Source organism: Pteropus vampyrus, unplaced genomic scaffold (genome assembly GCF_000151845.1).
Source record: "Pteropus vampyrus isolate Shadow unplaced genomic scaffold, Pvam_2.0 Scaffold140, whole genome shotgun sequence".
Taxonomy (NCBI): domain Eukaryota; kingdom Metazoa; phylum Chordata; class Mammalia; order Chiroptera; family Pteropodidae; genus Pteropus; species Pteropus vampyrus.
In genome coordinates, this window is record NW_011888921.1 from 3,559,655 (window position 1) to 3,576,431 (window position 16,777).

Consider the following 16,777-nt stretch of genomic DNA (forward strand, 5'->3'; position numbering starts at 1 on the left):
GTTGTAAGTCAATGGCCTTAAGTAAACTCTTAACCCTACCCAACTGCCTCAGAAATCGTGCTGTCAGTTGCAAGGGAGGCTGGAGAGGATACTGCACATGACTCAGCCCAAATGCATCACTGTTACTGGAATAAAACCCGAATCATGACCTTCTGAGGCTGGCAAGTAACAATCCTCTTAAAGTTGAATGGCAGCATTCAACTTTAGTACCATTGCTACTAACACCCAGCTGGTGCACAGTCGACATCTGTGCAATTTAGGTTGGAAGTTCTTTTTGTTAATGATTATCATTAGAAATACAGTAGTATTCAGGGAGGAAATATAGTACATTTGGGGAGGAAAATGAAAGAAATATGACAATGTGTTAATCCTGTAACACTGATGGGTGGACAGCGGTTCGATATACTATTCTACTTTTATTTGTGTTTAATATTTTTTTCATATTTAAAGCTTAAAAATACAATTAAAAAGCAATCGCCCCTCTTTCTTATAAAGGAGGATCTAGAGAATATTTTCTATACATGTAGTTTTATAAAATAATACAAAGTTAATTTAAATCACTGAGACACAAACATTATTTGTTGACTATTTTCACGTTTATAAGTCTGCACAAAAAATTTTGGAATTCAATCTTTGATAAACTATATATAATGCAACATGACATCAGCAAGCCTATTTTCCAAGTACCTTAAGGTCCATGATTTCTGTAGCAGAGATTGCAGTAAGAGACGAAAGATGACTTCAACACTGTCCTAAAAAGATTTCCTTTACCGATGCCCCAATGTGGCATCCCTCATGCAGGGCCCTGAAACAACAGAAACAAAATGGGTAGATGATTGGACCAAAGGCAGTTATGTGTTTTTCTGTTCAATGATAATGGCTTAGGTTTAATTATGGGAATGGACTAGTGGGAGGAAGAGGGGGTGCCCATCATGCCAACGAGATTTGGAAGAATGACTGTGGGAGTTCTGGGTTCGGGCCTGATAACCTGATATTTACTGAGACCTGTTGTTAAAGATAAACAAAGCCAGACATTATTTGAAGTGGTGAGGATAGATTTTACTCAGCACCAAACCATTGCTTTAGGGAAGAGGATCCAGCATGAACCAAATTCAACTTTGCCAAAATAAAAGGCAGGAGACTTTTCAAAGGCTGAAGTATGCTAAGGGAAAGGACCATAGGGTGTTAAGAGGGTTGATCCATGTGTCTAGATGACCTGGGTTTGTTAATTGATGCTTATCCAGAAGATAAACAAATGTCTCCTATCTTTAGGACAGGAGGCATAGTGCAAGCAAGGCACCCACTGAAGTTAGGCCCTGATCCTCCCACAAGACTGTGGGAGAGTTATATTCCTGACTACAAGATCTTTGAACAAAACTGTTTTGGGTAATAGAATTACATCTCAAAGGCAGAGATGTAATTTCTAATTACAAGCTTTCTAAAATCTGTTTGAAGGTGGGGGTTTCAGAGGCTTATCTGCCTATCTGGTTTTGGCTTGGATGAAAACAGTAAATTCTCCTGGAAGCATTACATTTTTTCAGGCAGATACTTTAAGGGAGCTGGAGTCATCGTAGGAGTGCAGCCTTGAGCTGTTAGAAACTGTGCTAGTGTTTGTTCAAGCAGGGCAAGAGTGGATGAAATCATTTGTGCCAAGAGTCTGCAATTTTTATAGGCCAAAGTTGAAGGTCTAGTCAAGAAGAGGGTGCAGAGGAGCCCAAGTAGAATTTGGTCAAGGAAGGAATCTTTGTCATGGCTCAGAGTATGTACTAATAAAATCCTGTTACATATTAAGTACCTCACAGCTCCTTAAAGATCAATATCACAGTACAAGCGTAAGATGCATCACAGCAGGTATCTTACTTGTCAGAGATAAAGAGATAAGAAACCCTAGTGGTGATTTTTTGGATATAATTTCCAGCGACCTAGATCTCCAACTGCTTCATGATGTGAATAATCAATCCAAATGTAAAAGCGTTTTCAGATGCTCAAGGATGCATTTTATAACATAATGGAGCATTTTGTGCCACACCAAAGAATAAAGAGGAGATTTAGAAATGCAAGGCCTTTTTTAGATTGGGATAGGAGATATTATGAATTTACTTTGTAGACAGGACTATTTATTTGTTTGTTTTCCTTATCAGCATGGAACTCCTTCTTCCCTTGCTTTCTCCTTTTCTTCCTTTTTTTTTTTTTCAGTTTAGTAAAAGGTAGAGAAGACATCTCTTATTAACACTTAAAGCAAACAGAAAGTATTACATGTATCTGCTTAGAAAATAGAAAATTGAAACAGAGCAAAAACCATACAAAATGAAAATTACAAGCCATCGCTCCTCTCCTGAAATGACTCCTTCTCGTCCAATCTTTCACCTCACAGTGACACAGCAGAATACATATATACATGTATTCACGTGTATTTTTAAATTTATTTTTCTTCTTTTTAATCTATAAAATAAGGCTCATACTATATTACCTCTTTACTTGTTGTTTTTTTTTTTACTTATTGCCAAATATTGAAAATTGTTCCATATACTAATTTACATTATCTTTTAGACACCAGTATTTGCATTTATGGATTTATCTTTCTTTTATTTCACAATTCCCTCCTGATAGAAACTAATCGTTTGTATTTTTTTCCATTACAAATAATACTGTAATTAATGAAGTTTGATGTCCCTAGATCTGGGCGAACCTCTTTCAATATATCCGTATAGTATAGTAAGATCCATGTAAAGCAATTTCTTCTTCAAAGAATATGTGCAATTTGAATTTTTGTAGATAATGACAAGTTGTGCTCCAGAAGGGTATTCAAATTTACACTTCCACCAATGGGATACAAGAGCCTTTTTCCCCTTATACCTTCATCAGGAGAGAGTACTATCCAAATTTTTTTTTTTAAGTTGATAAGTATCTCATTATTTTGCTATTTATTTCTTCTATCATAAGCATCTTTCATCTGTTTACTGGCCATTGTATTTTTGTATTATAAGATTCATGATAGTACCTCTTACACATTTTTTCTATTGGTTTGTTAACCTTTTAATTGATTAGAATGAGTTATTTGTAAAATCAAGAAAATTAGACTGTCCATCTGTCAAAATTTCTAATGGTAAAAATAAATTATCTTTCTTCATCATAGCAGATGGAATTATTAAGCCCTCTTATAGAAAATTTCAGCCTGATTCCATTTGAAAATGAGATATAGAAGATGACAAAAGCCAAACTCTTACTTACTTTAAAGGATAAGAGAGTAATAAAAAGGCAGCATGATGTACCCAAGAGAAATCTGATCTATCAGAGTTGGGAAAGCAACCAAATATTCATGCCTTTATAATCTGCATATAACTCGCACGCAAGAACTTCAAAGAGATCACTCTTTCATGTAGGTTTTCAATATCTTTGAGAATCCTGAAACTTCCAAATTTTGAGTGATGCTGCTTACGAATTTTAAGTTCTGTTTTGAGCATCTCAGCATCATTACAAAATTATATTGAGCAACTTTTTAAGTTAAAATGATATCATACTAGAAGGAAAGGCAAAATATAGCAGGAGAAGCATGTTATAGAAAGAGCATCATGATTAGGGTCAATAGACTTGGATTCTGGACTTGTCTCTGCCAATTTCCTGCCATGTAACCTTGGATAATTCTCTCAGTTTCTCTGTGTCTCAGTTTTCTCATTTATAAATAAAAATAACATTTCTACCTATCGAATAGGTTGCTTTGTGAATTAAAAGAACTCATGGTAGAGCATTTGGCAAACCATATAACACTTTCATTTTCTTTAATTGTTGGAAAGCAACGTATCTGTCTGTTACATTCAGCAATGGCTTCCTGTTTGTTCTCCAATGAGTGAAAGTTTGTGATACTGATTACAAAACTTAATACAAAATTTTCTCGTGAAGCGGGTATAAATATAACCGCTTTTATTTCCTTTATATTTAAATAATAACATATTTTGATTAAAAGTGCCCATTTTAGCTTCTTATTTTATCATGATAAATATATGTCTTCGTATATGGAAATGATTAGAATTGGAATCATCAACAAATTCAAAGCAGTCCTTTGCAAAATTATGTTATAAATTATATATTACAAATTAACATTTATATGTTATAGGAAATAAAATATTTAAGTCACATGAAGTAAGAACTACAAGAATGCTATTAGAGAGATTTCTTAATAAGAAGTATTTCTAAAATGTTCCTATTCTAATTTCTGAACATTTAGAGAAATAAGTACAGAGTTTTCAGATTTGTTTGTTTGTAATTCTGGTAAAAATGTTTGCTTGAAAGCCCAAGTTTTCTGACCTATATTATTGAGTCTCTTATGCCCCTGGCATCTTGGACTGCCAAGAAATGTGTATCAAAGTGTCAGGGACAGCAAAATATGTTGTCACTTTCAACTCTGTTTTATGTATTAATATCTGTACCCAAAACCTCTCTCTTCATTTAATCAGTGAAATGAAATGATATACTGTCTTTATCTTGACCCACATAGAAAAACACAACTGACATATCAGTTATCTCAGAAGACTATGGAAAATGCTTCACATATTTGACTGAGGATATAAGATATTTTTCCCTTTAGTCATGATTGTGGTTGTGGTATGCAAAATGGAAAATCTGCTCAAAATACACTGGTTGAGCAGGGAGAGGGGGCAAGAGCAGTGAATCCCTCTCCCCTTTTATGTCGATGACTGGTATGTCCTTAAGTGTGCCAAGATATATTTACTTGCTGAATATCCTGACCCAAAACAAAACGAAATAAAACAAAACTTTCTTAGGTAAAACTGGTGCATTTCCTAAAGTGGCCTTGATCTAGGGGTTGTTTCTAAGATATTTGTGGTACTTTCAGATGCCAGACTATACATCTTGAAGGTGTTTCATACTTAAGAGACTGGTGTACTTAAAAGGATGGAATTGCATTGTAAATGCAATCAGAAAACTATGGCTTAAGTCTTGGTTTTGCTCTTTACCAGTTACAGAGCCTTGGGAAGGTTGTTTAATTTTCTCCTCACAAAATTTCTGCATAAGATATAGCACGAGGCCAACAAGAGAGGAAGATTAAATGAGTATACATAAAGTACCCGGCACGAATTCAGCACTCAGTGTTAGCTATTGATATTCCACTTTTGTGTTGTTTTAAACGTGTCTATAATACCTAATAATTAAAAATCTATACAGTTTTAAAAGTGTTTTCACACACATTATCTGATGTGTTTCACGTAACAATCCATCGTCGTAGACAGAGCAGAAATTGTCCTATTTGGCAAAAGGAGACAGCTTAGAGAAGATCTGTGATTTCCTCAAGTCCCCACCACTACCGTGTCAGGGAACCATGATATGAATCCTGGTCTTCCAAGTCTCCATGCTCTTTCCCACAGGACAATCAACCCAGTATAATATTGAGTTGACACGTGACTCTAGAAAGAATATGTTTTAGGTGTCTGTGTAATGGGAGTGTTGGGATCCCCTCAATCAATCTCAGATTAAATGATTCATTGGAAGGGCTCACAGAACTCAGAATAGCTGTTAGACAAATAGTGATGGTTTGTGACAGTGAACAGATATAAAATCAGTAAAGGCAAAGAGGTATAGGGCAGAGTCCAGGAGAAACCATGCACGAGCTTCCAGTTGTCCTCTCCCAGTGTATACAGGTAGTGCTTAATTCTCCCAGCAACAATGTGAGATAATGCATACAAAGTGCTATCGTCAACCAGGGAGCTCTCCTGAGCCTTGGTGTCCAGGGTCGTTTTGAGGGTCAGTCTCGAGGCCTCCAGAGGTCAAACCGATACAGCGTATTGGCCCCAGGCAAACAAAACATGTGTTCACCATAAATCACATTGTTAGCATAAATTATGTGACATGACCCAAGGCCTTGGTTATACAAAAATACTCTTATCAGAAAGGATATTCCAAGGGCTCAGAGCTTATCTCCCAGGAGCCAGTTAAGGCCAGTCCATTCTTTAGCATGTATAAGGTTTGAGCACCTCTATTCTGCTGAGCTAATCCTTTACTTCACAGCAGAGGTGTACTGTCTGAGCATCCTGAAGATATCAGAGTACAGCAAGAGGTAATGCAGAGGCAGACCTAGCCCAAATGAGAGCCTAAGAACCAATTTCTAAATTTGGTCCTTATATCAATCCTCTGAACTAATGGGTATTTTCAGCTATTGCAGTGGGTTAGAAAGTCTGCCTCTGATCCCAGCTGTGAGCTCCATGTCGCTACTTTGGGCCCTTTGGCATTCTAGGAGTGTCGCGCTGTCCCCTGTTTGGGAGACCTCGCACAGAGTGAAAGGGAGAGAGGCTTCAGTATCCTTCAGTAACGTACGCCGAAGTACGGATTTTATTAACACATTCAAAATTTCATTTCTAGCGTAAGAAAATGAAATAGGTAAGACTCAGGTAACAGAAAACTCAACTTGGAATGGTGGAAACAGCTAATGGATTTATTATCTCACATAACAAGAAGCCCCAGGGTTGTACAGTGCCGGAGTTGCTTGATTAGTACCTTGACAGCATCATCAAGAGCTCAGGTTTTTTTTCTGCTCTTCCATCCTGAGCACGTTGGTTAGCTTTCCTCATGGTTAAAAAATGACTGTCACAGGTCCAGGCATTACATCTTCACACTTCATTATACAGACCCAAAAATGATTTTTCCTTGTGTCTCTTTCAAAGAGCTAAGAAACTTTTCCCAGAGGTTTCCCTATCAGCTTCATTTCATGTCCAGATGGCCAAAACTCCTTCTTCCCAAGCCAATCACTGGCAGAGAATGACGTTTTCTCCATTGTGTTAATATAATCAAACATCGACACCCGGGGCTGGGAATGGAACTAGCATTTTCTACAGCCCATGCTTTCTTGGAAAAGTGTAAATACTAGAATAAATGCAGGGTCTGTTCAAAGAGAGGGAGTAAGGAATTGCTATTGGGTAGGCAACCAAAGGGGTCTGCTGCAGCAAATTTGCAGGTAGAAGGACACAGAAGCAATTCTCCACAGCTTCTGAAATCTCTAGTCCTCAATAGGGGATTCCAGGGGTCACTTATTGCCTCAGTTTCTCAGAGTTGGTTCCCAGCAGAAAAAAACTAAGGCCTAAAAAGCCATGTTTAATGCCCTTATAAGCTTTATTTTCTCACTTTTTGTCCAGTTGTCCTCCACAAAGGAAAACCCTAGACTTTAGGAAGGAAACACCCTTCATTTCACAAGTCTATTCATCATTAACTCAGATGTGCCTGCTGCATTAACCAGATTCAGGTGCTGCTCACTAGGGTCCTTTAAATCTCTGACATACCTCTGTTAGCAGCGGGACCACAGCTATTTTCAACATTTGTCACCCTTAAAAATCCCTCATCCCATGAAATTTTATCAAATTAGGACTTACCGTCCTTTTTTCTCTTCCCCTCACCTATTTCATTTTCCATCGTCTACATGCCTTCAGGCTCGGTAACATTCCATTGGGAAATGGGGTTGCCAAGAATCTTCCCCTTGGAACGTTCCATTAATCTAACAATCTCTGGTTATCCCCAGCCTTTTCAATTTACAGAAATAAATCTGTGCTCTCAATTAGTAGAAACAACTTTCCAGCTATTATTTTTTGGTTTAGAAATCACTCAATTGCTTTCATAATTTGATATTTTGTATCTGGCTTTCAAACGCTCTAACCTAGAACTGACAATACATATCACTTAAATCTTAAATGTTTCCCCTCCAGAGCTATTCCAACCCCCATCATTTTTATTGTGTTTAAATGCAGGAAGAGACATTGACATCCTTACCCCCATTAGAGTTCAGTTCCTTTTTCTTCACACCTCTCTCTCCCTTTGTCAGGTTCCAGGAGAACTAGCACACTACTAGCACAATAATTGCCTCACACTTTCTGCTTTCTGTCATTTCCTCATTCTGCTTCTCCCTATTAAATGATTTGGGATAGCTGTCTTTTTATAGGCTGGTTTACACAGTACTAGATGGCTTACCCGTTGGTGCAAATATGCTGCATGATCATTTTTTCATACAGAGGCTTTAAAAATTGATTCTGGAGCCTGTCAACATGAAAGATTCCTCAGGAGAATGAGGAGTGAGAAAGGTATCACAATAATTCTACAACAAGGACTTACACTTTGACATATGAGCTTGTTGTTTTCATAGCTCCTGCTTTTTTTTTTCCTTGGTTATGAAAATAATACATGTTTATTGTAGAGAATTTAAGAGAAAAAGGCAGCTATTAGAAAAGATGTGGAGGAGTATATTGAAGGCAAACATTCTAATGAATAAGACTGAGTCACATACTATACTTGCACAGTTATTGTCATATGCATTCAAAGCAGAAATACAGATTGTTGGTCCTTATGCCGTCAATTTGTGTCAACAAATTGACACATCTCATTGACTTCTAAAACATGGAAGATATTTTCTTAAGCAAATATGAAGCAGGTTAATTCAATAAACATTCAACAACAAATATAAACAAGTTCCTACTAAGTTCCAGGTACTGTTCTAGGTTGGGGAGTATGGTAGTGAACAGAACAAAGCCCTCACAGAACTTATACCCTTGTAACTAAGACAGACAAAGAAATAAATATATCAGGTGAGCCTTGAACAGAAACCTGAAGGAAGTGAGGTCTTCGCCCCTGCTGACATCTGGGAAAGAGCCAGCACAGAGGCACTGAGGTGGAAGCATGTATGTGATGCTGAAGGAACGGCAAGGAGGCCAGTGAGACTGGACTGGGGCAAGAGGTAGCATGGTAAGGAGATGGGCTCAGAGAGGGATAAGGAGGCCAGATCATGCAGGAGTTAGACCATGGAAGGACTTCCAATTTGATTTAGAGTAAGATGGAAAGTCCCAGAGGGTTTCATGCAGATATGATCTGACTTAAATATTAAAAGGAATATAAATGATAACAAATGGACAATTATGAATGAACAATATGACTGAAATAAAGGGACTACAGAAGAAAAGCATTAACCTAAGTATTTTGGAAAATAGTATTTGACTACATACTGTGTATTAGTAGTCTGGGTTCTCCAGAGAAACAGAATCAATAAGATAGATATAGATATAAATACAGATATAGACATATGTACCATGTGGTTTATATCTATCTATCCTATCTATCATATCTCTCTCTCTCTCTCTCCTGACCTACCTGCCTACCTACCTATCATCTCCCTATCTGTGATGTATTATAAGGAATTGGTTCACATAGTTATGGAGGCTGAGAAGTACCAGGATCTGCAGTTGACAAGTTGGAGACACGAGAGAGCCTTTATAGGTCTCCAAAGGCCTGAGAACCAGGAGAACTGATGATATAAGTTCTAGTCTAAGTCCAAAGGCAGGAGAAAGCCAATGTTTCAGCTCAACGCAGTGAAGCAGAGAGAAAGAATTCTTTTTTTATCTCACCCTTTTATTCAGGCCTTCAGCAGATTGCATTTGACCTCTATATTGGGAAGGGCAATCTGCTTTATTCAGTCTACTGATTCAAATGTTAATCTCATCCAGAAACATTCTCACAGACACATGATATTTAGCCAAATATCTGGGCACTCCATGGCCCAGTCAAGTTGACACATAAAATTAACCATCACATAGTGTAAGACTAAAAACAAAACTATACAGAAATATTTTATTTGAATTGGTAAATTTGTTTTTCACAGAGGTATAGGTTAGCAACTCGAAACTATTTTATGAGCATTATAGGATTGTGCAATAAGTAAGTAGATTGTGGATAATAAGAACCAGGTATCTTAATAAAGGAGAAATAAATTACAAATAAGGAAAGGGGAAGACTACAATAAACCCTATCACGTATTATATTAAATTCAGAGTTCAATGTGAATCAGTGTTATAGTGTTAGAAAGAGAGAGATGTGTGTGTGTGTGTGTGTGTGTGTGTGCGTGCACACACGCGTGCTCACATGCACATGCATATTATTTTTTAGCTCTGTTTGCTGAAAGGGCCTGGAAGCGATGATATCCCAGTAATGATGAGCACGCATAGGATCCAAAGATCTTGGTTTCTAAACATCATTCTCCAATGAAAGGAGCTGGGCTTCTTGGAGAAATGGCTGATTCGGGGCTGATTCAGAGAGAAAGTAAAAGATGAGCCTGGACCCTTTTGTGGTGTCAGAAAACAAGGAAGCATTAGGAGACATGATGGGAGCGTGTCAAAAGAATATAGGAGCTCCCAACGTGCCAATATGAGACAAATTGAGCAAGAAAATAAACTCAATATACATGAATTTGTACTGATAGAAATAATGAATTGAATATATTGGTCGATTCTTCTTTGCAGTAGAATTCCAATTAGTATGCTGCGGAATAATGGAAATAGAAAATCACTCTTTGCTAAATACCGCGGTAATAACTGTAGCAGGCTAGCAACATGGACGGATGCTAAAATCAGTGGGCAAAACTGTGATGAGAAATAGGATATTTACATAGTCTCAAAGTATCTCCCCCACAAGGTACTTATTAGTCACAATGAGAAAAATCATAACTTTACAGTGGAGAAACCTGGCAGACACCACCTTAATCAAATGATCAAAGTCAAAGTCACTAATTATGGGAATTATTGACATTATGTACCTCCTGTTATGCTGCACTTAGAAGGGCATAATATCACTTCTGTAGTTTTCCTGCCAAAAACATGTAACCTATGTATAATCATGAGAAAATGTCATACTAACTCAAACTGAAGGACTCTTCAAAATATCAAGGTAATGGAAAATAAAGAAAAACAGAAATTATTTCAGATTAGAAGAGACTAAGGAAACATGAAAACAACTTGCAATGTGGGATCTTGGATTGAGTTCTGTACCAGAAAGAAGATAATTGGAGAATTTGAATAAGGTTTGCATCTTAGTTAATAGTATTATATCAATGTTACCTTCTAAAATAGCATTAGGCTGCCAGTTAGTAAAAGTTATTAAGAAGATGATTATCACATAGAAGGCTGTAATCAAATATATTTGTTCTAGGAAAAGGAAAAAAATGCTTGGAATTTAGAAATTGAAGTTATAACTGAATTACACACTTTAAAATTACAACAAAATGTTCCAAGCAGTTTGACATATAAATTCAAAATGATTCAAGTTCCATTCATCTCAAATCTGGTAACTTTATTTTCCAAATCAAATATTTCAAGTACAAGGACAAGGAACAGCTAGATATTGCCAAAAGAAAGGAAGAGTGACCTGTACTGAAAGGAGAAATAAATTAACTCTTCGTAACTGAATTTTGAACCCTTGGATTGTCTTTAGGCTAAGATTTTCTGATGACTTTTAAGCATTCGCTTTTATTCTTTCTTCTGAATTATGAAATATATAATATGCATGACTCTGAAGAAAGAGAAAAAAGAACCATTCTTTGTTTCTCTTGTCCTATTTCCTTCTCCAAGAATTGACCTTTTCATTTAAGCTTATTGCAATGAGAAGACTAAACCTGCACTGCTCAAGGCTAGTGATGGACCACGCAAACTTCCTAGGCAGTCTAATGCTCTGCCTCTTCACACTAATATTCTTTCTCGGTATTTGTTTCAATATCAATATCAATTTGTGTTCAATATGTCTGTTTAGTCAGGTGGGAACTACTATGCTGTACTATATTTCACTGTGTCACATTACTATGTCACTGTCATGAGACGGTTTTCCAGGGTCTCACGTTTCTACACATCTTGTAAGCAAGGCAGTCTGTTCTTTGTTCCAAATTATCTGACCCCAGAGACTTGTGTCATCTACCAGCATCCATGAAACAGTGGCAGGTTAACTTATTAGCTTGCAAGGAGTGCAAAAATCTCAGGTTCCTGGTAGTTTTGAGTAGTCATTTTAACTTACCACACATGCTAATTTCAGGCACAGGATCATAGGATTGGTGTTTGATCCCATAACTCTACTATGTGACTTGCTTTTGTGCCCAACAGAAATACTCATTTAAAATAATATCAACACCTATATTTTTCCTAGAAGTCAGTGTCTCCTTTAGTGGGAACAGAACCAATTTGGGTTTCAGCTACCACGTAGAGTTGCTTTCAAAAACCTGAGTGAGCTGGTATCATATAGGACAGATTTATGCCCATGATATTTTAGCGCCCTTGTTGATTGGTTCCCCAAGCAAGTGCCTCCTAAACCACTTCATAATTAGGTTCTGTTACCTATAAGAGCAAGTGTGTGTGTGTGTGTGCGCGCGCGCACGTGCACACGCACACACACACATGCACGCCTCCTATGCCCAAGCAGGTGACACCAGCTACTCTAGCGTCCCAACCACCTACAGTTCTAGTTTTAGGGGTCATGTGGAGACTTAGGGCAGAATTCCATAGTATAGGACAGAGGGGTGTGTGTGTGTGTGTGTGTGTGTGTGTGTGTGTGTGTGTGTGTGTGTGTGTGTGTTTCTGTGTGCATCCTCCTACGTCCTCCCCAACAGTAAGCCTTGCTGCTGTGATCAACATGTTTCTGCAAGCCCAGAAAATTACATTCATTACATTCTTGCCTGGTTTCATTTTAGAAACAGCTTTAAAAATCTCAAACTAAGTATTTTTTGTTTAGTTTAGTTTTTAGCAGCAGCACATGTGGTGGGACAAGGACAGTTGAGGAGACGGAGAAAGGTGACACCAGATGGTATGGATCACATAGGAGACAGAAGACGGATGATTCTGATGTGTCTTCTCCTAGGAACAGATGTGTTACCAGGTTGCAATAGCTCAGCAAGATGAGATGGGTACTTGCCATGAATCTTATCTTCTCTGTCAGAGATTTATTGAATAAGAGTAGGGTTTGGCTCCTTTTATCTGTTGGCCTGCAACCAAAGTAAAATGCTCCATATGCCGAAAGGGACTATCCTATTTCATCTAATCCAAAATTTCCTCCACTATCAGATGCTCCATTATTTTATGATATACTAAGAAAGAGAAATCATTGCCAATTGAACTATGACACATCATGTATCGTAAGACACATCCCAATTTCAGAGATATTAAAATAAGAAAAACAGTGTGTCTAGGAATTGATGAAATGTGATACATAAATTGGAGGTTGCAAACTTTTTGCCTAGGCCATTTCACAGCATTTTGTTATCTGACTTATCATGTGAGTTTATGACTCTGAATAAATAATAATAGCTACCGGTCGTTAAGCACATATATGTGCCTGCTGCATTTACATTCATTATCTCCAGTCCTTTGATCTGTACAGCAAAGGAGTACAAATCCCATTTTAGAAAGCAGGAGACTGCACTTCTGGAGGTTAGGTAAGGTATGAAGGGAAGCCGCTTAGAAGGAGTGGGAGCTGAGATTTGAATCCAGCTGGGTCTTCTCTCCAAGCTGAGAAGCTTTTAGTTACTCTAAGGGATTGCCTATTCGAAGAAGCTGAGTTGAGAGTTGTTTTGAGAACGATACTAAATCTAAATATTTGTGGATTGCTTTAGAAACAAGTTCCCACCTGTCACACAGCTGTCATACAACAATAATTGCAAGACTCAGCTCCTCTCTTTCAGCCGGAGTTAAAAGTGAAAGGAGGGGTGAGGGGGTGGCTATTCACCTTCACGGAAATCATTACAGACATAATGGAACTAATGCTTTGTGAAGCGACGAAGTGCAGCATCATTGTTTACCTCCTGTCGAGTTTTTACACTTGGGAAGAAGATAGCCCTTCCAGAACTCTCCATGTTGATATGGTTTTTGGCCTTTTCAAGGGCCTGAAAGGTAAGGGCTTCAGATTCTTAAAACATATGCATAAAGTATTTCTAGTACATTAAAATATACCTCACTTTTTGGGGGGGGGAGGGGAGAAGAGGGTGTTTCGAAGAAGTCTTTGCCATAGCCAAGAACAGAATTTTAACTGATGGCAAAAATATAAAGCCTTGAGATAATGTTTTATCACTGTTTATTATCATATCCAAAGAAGAGGCCTTGACAAGTGTTGGCTGCTGCTGGGTTACCATGGCAGTAATCAGTCAAACAGGAACAGAATTTTTAAAGCCTACTTAACCCTTTTTCTTACTCACCAGTGTAAAACTGGAAGAAAAATTTTCATTTTGTGCGATACTATTGGATAAGACCAACATGTCGCTTTGTAACGAGGTTCCAGCCTTGCTCCCTGGGTTATCATGTCCCCTCACACCCTTGCTCCAGCGGCAGGGAACCACAAGCATTGCCTGAGTGTGCCACTATCTCTCAGACCTCTGAGCAGAGGCACACAAGACTTTTTTAGCACACACACCCTTTAGCACCTATCTTAGACCCGACTCCTATTCACATTATACTCTGAAAGTAGCACCTCCTCCAGGAAGCCTTCTCCATCCTTTTCTTCACTCACTATAGGTAAGAAATATGCCTTCAGTGCTCCAATAACACTCTGTATTTACCTCCATCTTAACACACATCCCCTTGTCTATAGTTGTTTGTGATAGTCTTAGTGAAGAAGGTCCAGAACTGGTCTGCTTGGATTTGAAGCTCCTCTTCATTACTTACTAGCTGTGATCTTGAGCAAGCTACTTAACCTCTCTAAGTCTCAGGTTCTTGCTATGTGAAAGGGGAATAATAACATCTACTTCACAGTATTATTGTAGAGATTAAACGAAATAATATCAGTAAAATTCGTAGTACCAGGTAATGTTCAATAAACGTTAAAGTAAAAACTTGTCTCCCAACAGAGTCTAAGCTCCATGAGGGCAGGGACCATGTTATTTATCTTTGAATATTCAGGACTTAGCCAACATCAGGCACATGGCGAGCATTTCCTAACAGTCTAACAGTATGGTCAAGGAATGGGTTTCTCTACATAAACAAATTTTCCATAGAGCCAAAGCTTAGCCTTGAACACACACACAGAAAATCGCTTCTTGTTTCTGATTATAAAGTTAATTTATAACTACTGGTGAAAATTTGGAAAACACAGAAATATAAGGAACAAAATAAAAACCATCAGTGATCCTATCATTTACTGTTACTATATTAGTGTATCTCCATGTGTCCTTTTTTATGCACATGTATACATTTATATTATATTGAAATATTCTAACATAACTATTAAAATATTTGTTGGACCATATTTCTCTGTTGATGGGCAATTTTTATAGCAAGGGTTAATACTGCAATGAACATCCTTGTGTCATATGTCTTTGCAGGCATCTTGCATTATTTAAAAATTTTTTTTCTTGAACTGTTCCCACCATCTGACAGTTTATAAGCATACACATTTTGCTGTGCCTTTATCAGAACTGGATTTTATCTTAAGAAAACATCTTTACCAATTTGATAGATGAAAAATGACATCTCATTTTTCCTCCCTCTCTCTGTAATCTGATCACACAGCTCCTCGTTTAAACCTGATGACTCACTGTGGCCATTCTGACCATCAAATACTATGTCCCTCTAAATCTCTTTGCAGCTCCCTGGGAGTCATGACATGTGTGGAGCATTTTGTCCCTATATTGAATGGCCCTAGATGGCTGGGCTTTCTCATATATCAGTCCTACGATTTTAGTTTCTTTCTATACTGTCAACAACCATACATGACTTCTAGCTGCTTCCAACAAGATATCAACTCTTCTAATTCTCTCTTTTTGATTTATTGTGTTAAACGAGCATTTATTGTATGACTACAGTGTGCAAAGTTTTTGGAAAAATTTTGAAGGCAAGAGGAATACAAATATTAATTGGACATAGTAAGCACCTACCCTGAAAGAGGAGATAGAGCTATAAATAATTATATAAAGGAATCAACTGGGGAAAGAGGAAGTAGTCCTAAAATAGGACTAAAGATAAAAGCAAACAGGTTCCAAAGTAGGATCTAGTATTTCTTAAAGCATGATTGCTTTAAAATTATACCCTCAAAATTAATGTTTGTATAGAACCCTTCTAACCTATTGGCATAGAAACCAGGTAAACAAAATTATTTAAGTCTTGTGCTAAATGAGATTAAATAAGCTTTGATTAGAGGCTCAGGATATTTCTTCTATAATAAGGATTTATAACCTGCTGGCTCTGACTCGAAGAGCTTCAGTTGGTTCTTCAAAAGGCATTCTTGCTTCTTTCTTTGGTTTCAGCTATGTTCCTTAGAGGGAAGATCTGGTGTTGCGAGTATCCAATTAAATGCTTCTGTGTAACAGTGAGAAAGGATGATATTGCTAATATGGCTTCTTTGTAATTGAACATTATGAGCTTCTTTCTTTTTGTCATCTCTTTGAAAAAGATGCTTATACAAGGGTGATCCAACCACTTAAAATGTAAATGTTACTTTGTATCTTAGATATTTTAGTTACATGTGGCCAAAATACACATTTTGAAAACTCCACTTTTTATTTCCTGAATGCCTACTGTGTTCCAGGCACTAAATATTTGAAATATTTATGCGTTTGTAAATTTCTAATTAGAACTGTTTTCTTCAATATTCACCCAGATCTGCTGGCATCATCTAAGCCCAGATGTGATCTGTAATAAGACAACTTTTTTTTTTCCTGTTGGACCCTCAACCTACAGTACAGAACCAACTTCACCAGGGGGAATATATGATTTATCAAAAACTTTATTCCATTTCCCTACAGCATATTATTCCATGCAGTGCTTCTTGTGATTGCAAAGATAAAGCCATTTTACAATCAATAATGAATGAATGATGGGCAATTTCTCTAGAATTGCTTTTCATTTTGTCAGCTCTATGAAGGTTTTCACATTTTCATATTCATATTTCCAAAGAGTGTATGTATATTGGGAAAACATTCTGATAACTAATTTGGAACATAATCTTTTAACAACTCCAAGGAGAATGTAGATGACTTATTGACAGTTGT

General features: G+C 37.3%; 1 protein-coding gene and 1 long non-coding RNA gene across 15 annotated transcripts in view; one reads left to right on the forward strand and one right to left on the reverse strand.

The window, feature by feature from the left end:
- LOC111744748 overlaps positions 1 to 789 on the reverse strand; it is a 5,128-nt gene extending 4,339 nt beyond the window's left edge. Inside the window, exon 1 of the long non-coding RNA XR_002782332.1 lies at positions 688 to 789. This is a non-coding gene — a long non-coding RNA (uncharacterized LOC111744748). The remainder of the gene's footprint in view (positions 1 to 687) is intronic.
- The window catches only part of PCED1B (PC-esterase domain containing 1B), a 151,747-nt gene that overhangs the window by 42,551 nt on the left and 92,419 nt on the right, over positions 1 to 16,777 (forward strand). The gene's annotated exons all lie outside the window — the stretch shown is intronic.